The 9,870-nt window shown below is 34.2% G+C and overlaps 1 non-coding gene across 1 annotated transcript; it reads right to left on the bottom strand.

Moving 5' to 3' along the window:
* Window positions 1–973: 973 nt before the first annotated feature.
* On the bottom strand, window positions 974–1,045 carry TRNAQ-UUG. Its single transcript has one exon. It is a non-coding gene; the product is annotated as a tRNA-Gln (tRNA).
* Between the last annotated feature and the right edge of the window lie 8,825 nt (window positions 1,046–9,870).

Below are 9,870 nucleotides of genomic sequence, written 5' to 3'. Positions count from 1 at the left end.
TGCATGCTTGCCACAAAATCCCAAACATTTGAGTGGAATTTTGAGTATCAAAATTTGGTGATCTCAAATTTGCATGAACATGCAAACATGACTCTATAAATAGAGTGATCATAATACATGTACAAAATCCCTCCCCAGTTTAAGTCACTCACCGAATTCCACAATCCCGTTCTAAGATTGGAGGATAGTGGAGAAGACACTAGTGATGGTTCGAAACCTATTCGTGAGGAAAAAGAAATTTGAACTACAAAAAGTTAGTATTCAAACTCATTAAGTTTTAATACTTATGAAGATGCTAGTTATTTACTATAATTGATGTTCTAAAAGTGCCTAAGATCCAAATTGCTTCCGCATGTGTTATATTAACACCTTCAAACAAGACTTAGTAAGTCCAATTGAAGAAAATTATTTTCGTTTAAAATTTGGGAGTAAGGATCAAAGTCTTACTTACAATCCATTTTCTTCAAAATTGAGCCTTTCTTTAGCTTTAGAAGATTAAGTTGAGGGCTTTTAATGAAGAAATTGGGAGTTAATACGTCATAGATAAGGTTACCTAAGGAAACAAAATTCAGCTTTTTTTAATAAGGATCAAATTCATTTTTGTATCGAAAGACCATGGGACCATACATCTTCATAAAATTTGTGTCTTATAAATTTCTAAAATTGAAAAAATAGATAATATTTTTATACACTTTCAACTTTATATCATCTCTAAACAATATATAATATGTCAAGTTAATTACTTTATATATATCTAATAGAGTTTCAACACATTAAAATCAATTACTTTAATAAAGGTAAAGTTGAGTTTTATATTACATAAATACTTTATATATATCTAATAGAGTTTCTAACACATTAAAATCAATTTCTTTAATAAATGTAAAGTTGAGTTTTATATTTAGTAATCAAAGTTTTGATTTTATATCTATTATGCATGTGACTTTTACTTTTGAGTAGAGAAATATAGCAAAGGTCCCACCGAGATTTGAACTCGGGTTACTGGATTCAAAGTCCAATGTCCTAACCACTAGACCATGGGACCACAAATTTTTCAAGATTTGTTCGTCATAAATCTATGAACTTTAAAAAGAATAATAGTATCTTATTTGTTTCTTATAGATCTCTAAATTTTGAAAATGATTTGTCTTTGTTTTTAGTTTTGTATTTGATAGGGTTTCAACGGAATAAAATCAATTAATTTATTAGAACATTTGTATAATTATTCAACCATTCTTCTTCACTAATTTTCATCTTACTTTAATAGAGTTCACAAAAAGGTTATTTTGAAACAAATTTAACGTTAGAAAAAGATACTTATTTAATAAGTTTTTCCCCATCCATATTTTTTAACAGTTTATTTGAATATTCTAGGTAACATTTGGAAGTAAAAAAATCAAATTATTTGTGTTTACCCTCTTTTAATAAAAAGAAGACAATAATGAAATCCATGTGCTACTTATTAATATATCAATGACTATTTAGATCCAAACAGTTACTTAGTGTGGTCATTCTCAACTTGTTAATACAATCTCTAATAAATACAAAGTTAATAGTGAGAAAAGAAAAAACAACCAAAGTTATTCTCTAATGTGAGTTAGGTTGAGAATCTCATTTCGCATTCTAAGCACATGTAAATAAAATATAGATTGTCAAGACGTAGATTATTAAAGATGGTCATACTAGACCTTTTCTCTAGGGTTGAAATAGCTACCATTTAATTAGGATGTACATTTGTAGGAATGTGAGGACAACTAAATTAATTTATTAGTGGGGGTTTGAATTTCTTATTTTTTGAGTCGGCTAATTTTATCATTCCTAAATTTGTTAGTTTGTAAGACTATAAAAGTCAACCAAGTTGATTTGTTTGATAACACAATTGATTTCAAAGTTTTAGTTGTGTGTATACAACATTTGGTATCAGAGCTACAATGCAAGGCCTAATTGTGAGAAGAAGAAACTGCAGCCTTTTTTCTTAAATAGTGAGTTGAAAGAGATTCAAAATATGGCAGCTGAAACCAATTTCGTTTTACCAACAATTCCTAAGTTTGATGGCCACTATGATCATTGGTCTATGCTTATGAAAACTTTCTTCGTTGAAAGGAATACTGGTCCTTAGTGGAGACCGGAATCCCTGTCGTAGCCAAAGGAGAAGAGATTATCGAAGCACAACAAACACAATTGCATACCCTGAGTTGAAAGACTTGAAGGTCAAGAATTATTTTGTTCTAAGCCATTGATCGAACTACTGTGTGAACGATCTTAATAGAGATGTTGCAAAACAAATTTGGGACTCTATGAAGTAGAAGTATCAGGGTTCCACAAGAGTCAAAAGAGCACAACTCTAAGCTCTTACAAAAAAGTTTGAAGTCTTACCAATGAAAGAAGACGAGAGTGTTTGTGCATATTTTGCTTGAAGTCTCACCATTGTAAACAAGATGAAAATTCATGGCGAAACATGAAACAAACAGTGATTATTGAAAAAATCTTGAGATCAATCACATCAAGATTTGACTATGTTATATGTTTTATTGAAGAGTCTAATAACTTAGACACTTTAACAGTCGATGAATGAGTAAGTGATGAACAAGAACTAAAGGTGACATACGATTATAGATTCGGTGGAAGAGAAGGTGATCGAGCTCGTGAAAGTTTTCGAGGAAGAGGTAGAGGAAGAGGAAGAGGTAGACATTCATTCAACAAAAATACAGTTGAGTGTTATAAATGTCATCAGTTAGAACACTTGAGATACGAGTGTCCTCAATTGGAAAAAGAAGCAAATTATAATGAACTTGGAGATAAAGAGAAATGTTGTTGATATCCTATGTTGAGCTCAATAAAATTAGGAGGGAAGATGTTTGGTTCCTTGATTCGGGGTGTAGCAATCATATGTGTTTAAACAAGGAATGGTTCTCAGATTTTGACAAGGAGTTCCGACAATCTGTGAAGCTTGGAAATAATTTCAAGATGGCGGTGTTAGGAAAAGATAACATTAGATTGCAAGTTGTTGGCGTCAAGGTAATCACTCATGGTTTTTATATACCCAAGTTTAAAAATAATCTATTAAGTCTTGGACAATTGCAACAAAAAGGGGTATCTATTTTGATACAGCATGGAGATGCAAAATATATCTTCCCAAGAAAGGACTTATTCTGCAAACAACAATGTCTGCAAATAAAATGTTCATATTACTTGTAAGACTCATGCGGCAAACCGCCACTTGCTTCCAAACAATTATAGAAGACAACACTTATATTTGGCACCGCAGATATGGGCATCTATGTTTCAAAGGTTTGAGAACATTGCAACATAAACAAATGGTTAGAGAGTTACCCCAGTTCAAAACATCGTCTAAAATATGCATGGATTGCATGGTGGGAAAGCAACATAGGGATGCATTTCCAAAGAGATGTTTATGGAGAACAAAACAAAGGCTGTAACTGGTACATGCAGACGTCTGTGGATCCATCAAACCTATTTCCAACAGTAATAAGAGGTATTTTATAAGTTTTATTGATGATTACCGTCGCAATGTGTGAATATATTTTCTTGCTGAAAAAAATCTTGTTGATAAAGAGATTGGAGATTTTATTCGTTGTCTACCCATAGATAGGGGTGGAGAGTACACCTCTCACGAGTTCAATAGTTTTTGCAAAACTAATGGTATCAGTAGAAAACTTATAGCGAGTCTAGATGAGTGCAAGAACAGAACAATCATGAACATGATTATAAGTCTATTATCAGAGAAGCAAGTTCCAAAGAATTTTTGGCCAGAAGCAGTAAACTGGATATTGCACGTGCTCAATAGAAGTCTTACAGTGGTAGTGAAAAATATGACTTCAGAGGAGGCTTGAAGTGGCGCAAAACCTAATACTAATTATTTTTTAGTTTTTGGATACATTGACCGTGTTCATGTATCAGACGGTAAGAGAAAGAAGTTAGATGATCAAAATTTTCAGTGTGTGCTACTAGGGATGAGTGAAGAGTCTAAAACATATAGACTCTATGTTCTAGTGTCCAAGAAGATAGTTGCAAGCAGAGAGGTGATTTTTGAAGAAAACAAATGTTGAAATTGGGGTAAAACTAACGAAGAAGTTGAACTTGATACCCACGAATGGAAAGATAGTAATATAGAAGAAAGCGAACATGATCAAAGTGAGGAAGAATCTGAAGAGGAGGTGATAGTAGAAGAAGAAGGAGAAGTTAATATATATTCCAATGATCCATCTAAAGCACACCCGAAGTGAGAAATAGAAGAGCACCATTATGGATGGAGATTATGTGAGCAAGGGAGAATTTTCTGAAGAAGCTGAGCACAACAATTTAGTTCTATTAACCTCAATTATAGATTCGACTACCTTTGAAGAAGCTGTTCAAAGTTCAAAAGGGTGAGCTACAATGGACTTGGAGATAGAAGCCATCGAACGAAATGAGACTTGGGAGTTGACAAATTTTCCTAGAGGAATGAAGAAGATTGGAGTAAAGTGGGTTTTCAAAATCAAACTAAAAAAAAATGGCGAAGTTGACAAGTATAAGGCTACGTTGGTAGCAAAAAGTTATGCACAACAACATGGTATAGACTATACCAAGGCATTTCTACCTGTAGCTAGGTGGGATAGTATTCGAATGATAATTGCTTTAGCAGCTCGGAATAGTTGGAAAGTGTATCAGCTTGACGTGAAAAGTGCTTTCTTATATGGAGAGTTATAAGAAGCCGTCTTTGTCGAGCAACCACAAGGTTATGAGAAAAAATGTCAAGAATACAAGGTATACAAATTAAAAAAGACATTATATGGCCTTAACCAAGTCTTATGTGGAAGATTTAGTCGATTTAAAGCCCATTTCGTCATAGAAGGATTTGAGAGGTGCAACTGTGACCATACTCTATTCATACAAACAAGAGATAGAGGTAAAATTTTGATTGTTAGTCCATATGTTGACGATCTAATTTTTATTGGTAATGATGAGAGCATATTTGTTAAGTTCAAGAATTCTATGAAACTTCAATTTGAAATGACTGATTTGGGAAAAAATGAAATATTTTCTCGGTGTAGAGATTTTACAAAATCCTGAAGACATTTATATTAGTTAAAGAAAGTATGCAAAAGAAGTTTTGGACTAAAAGTTTGAAACACCATGTTGTTCCTACGGTTAGACTAACAAAGGATGAATTTAATGTATTTAATTGCAACAAGGTTGGATTTGGGAGTTTTTTATAGGAAAAGGGGTAATGGAGAGTTTATAGCATATACTGACAGTGATTATGAATGAAATATATAAGACAGGAAAAGCACTTCTAGTTATGTGTTCTTACTCAGTGATGCAGTTGTGTCTTGGTCTCCAAAAAAATAACTTGTAGTTACTTTGCTACTACTGAAGCAGAATCTGTGGCAGCCGCCTCTTGTACTTGTCGTGGGGTGTGGATGAGGAGAGTTTATGAAAAACTATGTTATTTGATAACAGTTACACTATTAAGCTATCCACGAATCCAATCATGCATGGACATAGTAAACACATTGATGTGAGGTTTCATTTCTTGCGCGATTTGACTAGAGATGGAGTTATTGAGCTGAAGCATTGTGTCACACAAGAACAAGTTGTAGATATTATGACAAAACTACTAAAGTTGGACGCGTTCATAAAACTACATGAGTCAATGGGTATGTGTGTAGTACCACGAGTAAACTGAAGGCAACCTTGCAATCAGTTTAAGAGAGAAATTGTTAAAGATTGTTATACTAGACCTTTTCTCTAGGGTTGAAATGGCTTCCATTTCTTTAGGATGATCACTCCTCTAATAATGTTAGGACCACTAGGAATTTATGGTGTCTACTTCTCTATGAATGTAGAATATTACGAGTTTATTAGAATCTTAGAGCACTAAATTAATTAGTTTGTAAGTTGATAATAACATATTTTGCACGTATGTGCCTTGAATAGAAAAGGAGAATTAATAAGAGAAGATAAACATGAACTTCGGACATCTAGGAATGTGGAATGGTACGAGTTTGTTAGAATCTTAGGACCATTAAATTAATTAGTTTGTAAGTTGATAATATCATATTTTGCACGTATGTAATTACATAATGTAATGTAAGTTTTAGTTGAAGTTATTACATAATGTAAGTTTTAGTTTGATAGTTTCAGTTTAGTCACACATCTTAAATACAAAAGTAGAACTATTGATGCTTATGGGCCACGTTGGATTACTTTTATGTTGTATGAATGACAAGTGTCTTGTAGCCCTCGTTAATATGTGTTGTTCTATGTGACACTTTAAATTATGATGTGAATTATACTATGTTGTGAATCTACGTTATGATATGGATGATATATAATGCATAAACCTCCATATATTACACCATGCATATTATGTTAACATGTTCACATTATGCATATGAGACATTGACAAGCCATGTAGATTAACCATAAAAGATATGTTCCGTATACGTATGCATGTCTCATAGGAACACTATGTCATAAAAAGAATGGATGTATGATTTGCATCATAATTATATATCATAATTCGAAACTGTGAGACCTCATGCATTTTGCATGTCACATGTATCGAAATACTTACTTGTTATGATTAGTACACATGTGTACACTTCCTTATTTTGTACACGATGATATTATGCATGCTTATTTCCCTTTGTGGCTTCCGACAATGTGGGTGTACAGTAACCTACAGTCAGACCCAGAGCTATGTATATGAGCTCACTTAGTGGGTCCATGTATGTATATGTGGTGTGAATAGAGAAGTACTACCCATTAAACTTTACTCGAACTTGAAGTAGAGAATAAAGTCATGATGTCTTATGAAAAGATAGGTCGCACCATGATTGTATGTGATTGCATTTTAATTAAAACCTAACCCATTAAACTAATCAACATTTTTACTTATATTCACTATCACATTAAAAGGTTAACCCAGAAGCACTTAAATTAGTAATTTTTCTAAAGATTCTCTTGGTCGGGTATAGAAAGCACTATATTCTAATGCCATTTGATGAACACCATTTATACCATTTTCAAAGCTTTTGGAAAAAAAAAAATTCAAAATCAAATACATTTTTCTTACCGCTCTCTAAAATTCTGACCCAATGTGATCAATAAAAAAGTTAGCATTTTAATCATTCATATGGAGCAAATTGGCTCGTACAATATTAAGTTCATTAAAGGACTTCGCTTTGATTTGATATCCTACCATTCTTAAATATGGTACCCAAGCTTGTTGTAGCCATGATTGAGAGCCCAATAACTCTTAATCTTTGGTCTCGATGTTTATCCATGAGATCATCAACAGTAGTATTTATTTCTCTTTTAATATGACCCAGAGAAGTTAATAAAAGAATCGTTTCGACAACTTTACACTTCAAGAGTAAAAAATTCTACCTATTATATCATTTGTTTAAACGTTCTTTCTCTCACTACACATTCCACACAATGACGAAAACGTCCCAACAATTAAGAAGAAAAAGAATCAAGGAAGAGGTGACTATTTTCAAGAGCTGGTTGTGTTCTTACCATTGAAGCAGAAGACATTCTACTTTTCCCAATCCAAATAGTATCAAAACTCTCTCCTCTTTCGGACACCTTTTCCATATCCTTAATGTTTTCCTCCTCACTAACCTCCAACCCGCCATTAAAACTAAACCCACCAAAGCTAACCCACTATTCGTTAGCACTCAGAGAAGTCAAACCAACTTCGGATAGTTGTGAAATCACTTACCAAGGTAGCTAAGTTGAAGTCCAAAAATCATACTTGAAGCTGGTTCAATTTTGTCCTTTAAAATTCAAGTAAACCTATGTGAGTTCACGACACTGAATTAGCACAGATGACCACGTTTAGCTACTATGGGTAAGTAAACCTATAATTTTTCTTATAATATTTTAGTTATTTGAAACAATGATCGTACTCATCTCAAAATCTTTTGGAAATGTCAAAATCGACTTCAAGAAAGTAACCAATTGTAGGATTGGGTCTAAAAATGTCAAAAAGGGTTAAAAACTGGTATCCTGAGTCGAAAGCCCCAAACAGAAGTCGTGGAGCAAAGTCGAATAAAATTTTAGGCCCGAGATTGGGTAAGGAAGTCAGAACGTTGGATTTTTGAACCCTCTAAGATTTGAGAGTTTAGGCCCTTACGAACCAAACAAACACCATAAACGGGATTAGGAGGAGAAGGAGACTCAAAAATGGAGGAAAGAGGAGGAAAAAGGACGTCGAAACGACGTGACTGAGGAGAGAGAGAGAGTCACCGAAAAATTCTCTAGTAATCGGGGTGAGGGAGACGAAGTCCGACCCGAGATCCAACTCACAACCCAAAACCCACAGGAAACCCTAATCGAGGTGAGGTGTCGAGAAGGTGAAGTCCACCTAGTCAGACCTAAACTCGAATACCCGTAACCCCATTATAGCCAAGCAACCCCATACCTAGTTTGATCTAGTAACATAAAATACAAAGCTTCAGCCCAACAATGCAATCAGATACCCACTAGCAACTAGTCCAATAGTCTGGTTCCTCTGTGCTTGGCCCAAAAACCCACATTCAAACCAAGAATACGCAGAACACGGCCCAACCCATTATCCACTACACAAATCTGTGTGCCCACATGAACATTCAAGACTTGTGCCTCGACCCACTTCGCAAGCTGCTCATGTGTGAATATTCCTCAACAACAAGGTCACTACTACATATACCAGCCCCTTCGGCTTAGCTTCTCAGAATTCTAGGCTAAAAAATGACATATTTGGCTCGATTTGACATTTTTAACACCAACCTTTACGTTTTTTACCTTTCCGAAGCTGATTTTTTTTAATATAGGTCATTATGAGTCAGTGAATAGAGGACCTAGTGGACAGTTTCTCTAAATCCTAAGATGAAGGACAGTTATGTCAAGGACGCCAATGTATTCCAGTAATGAAGGAATTAAGGAGGCTATGTATTCCAGCAGTGGGGGAATTAAGGAACGAGATATTGACAAAGGCTCACAACTCATCATTTGCTATGCACTTAGGTAGTACAAAAAATCAGAGTGTCCTTGAGATTCGAGCGTAAGAGTAAACTTGAACAATACTAACTTTTGTAGAAGCTTGAAAAATCATGTCGTGGCCATTTTAAATCTCTAATGTGTTCAATTGATTTCAATAATGATAAGCTATTGTATTTTTATTTTACCTTTATTTGAGTTGTCAGAAGTGAGATCTGAACTCCCACCCTCGATCCCGCATTGGTTGGAGAGGGGAATGAAGTATAACTTATAAGAGTCTTTAAACTAGTAGACGTGATTCAAAATTGTGATTCTAACCGCGATATAATGGGAAATAATGGACAATATTTTTTAGACTTTGGAAAGGGGAATGAAACATTCCTTATAAGGATGTAGAAACCTCTCCCAAGTAGACTCGTTTTAGAATTGTTCGGTTGATAGTGATATGTAATGGACAAAATCGGACAATATTTGTTAGCAGATGGATTGTGAGATTGAACGTAGGTTGGAGAGGGGGACAATAATACGTAACGAGCCAAGGCTGAATATATTTACTAATGGTGGCCTTGAGCTATTACAAATGATTAGTTGGAACAGCTCTTAGCTGTAATAACTCAGTAGGTTAGAGCGTGCGGCCTTTAACAACAAGGTCGCACATTCTACTAATAGTGGAAAACCTCTTTTGAGTAGAAATTTTGAATCAATTTAATAAAAAAATAGCACTTTATAAAAGAAAACCTTTCTAAGTTGTCAAAAATCCACATCTTTGGAGTAGAAATTTCTTTATAAAAGAAAACCTTTCTAAGTTGTCAAACTTACAATTTCAACTCACACACTCTCACAAGGACCAAAACTACGTCCTAACACCTTCAACCACTT

The sequence above is a fragment of the Cucurbita maxima genome, unplaced genomic scaffold (genome assembly GCF_002738345.1).
Source record: "Cucurbita maxima cultivar Rimu unplaced genomic scaffold, Cmax_1.0 Cma_Scf00347, whole genome shotgun sequence".
In the NCBI taxonomy this organism is placed as follows: domain Eukaryota; kingdom Viridiplantae; phylum Streptophyta; class Magnoliopsida; order Cucurbitales; family Cucurbitaceae; genus Cucurbita; species Cucurbita maxima.
Note: the sequence above shows the minus strand (reverse complement) of the source record. Positions and strands in the feature narration are given on the sequence as shown.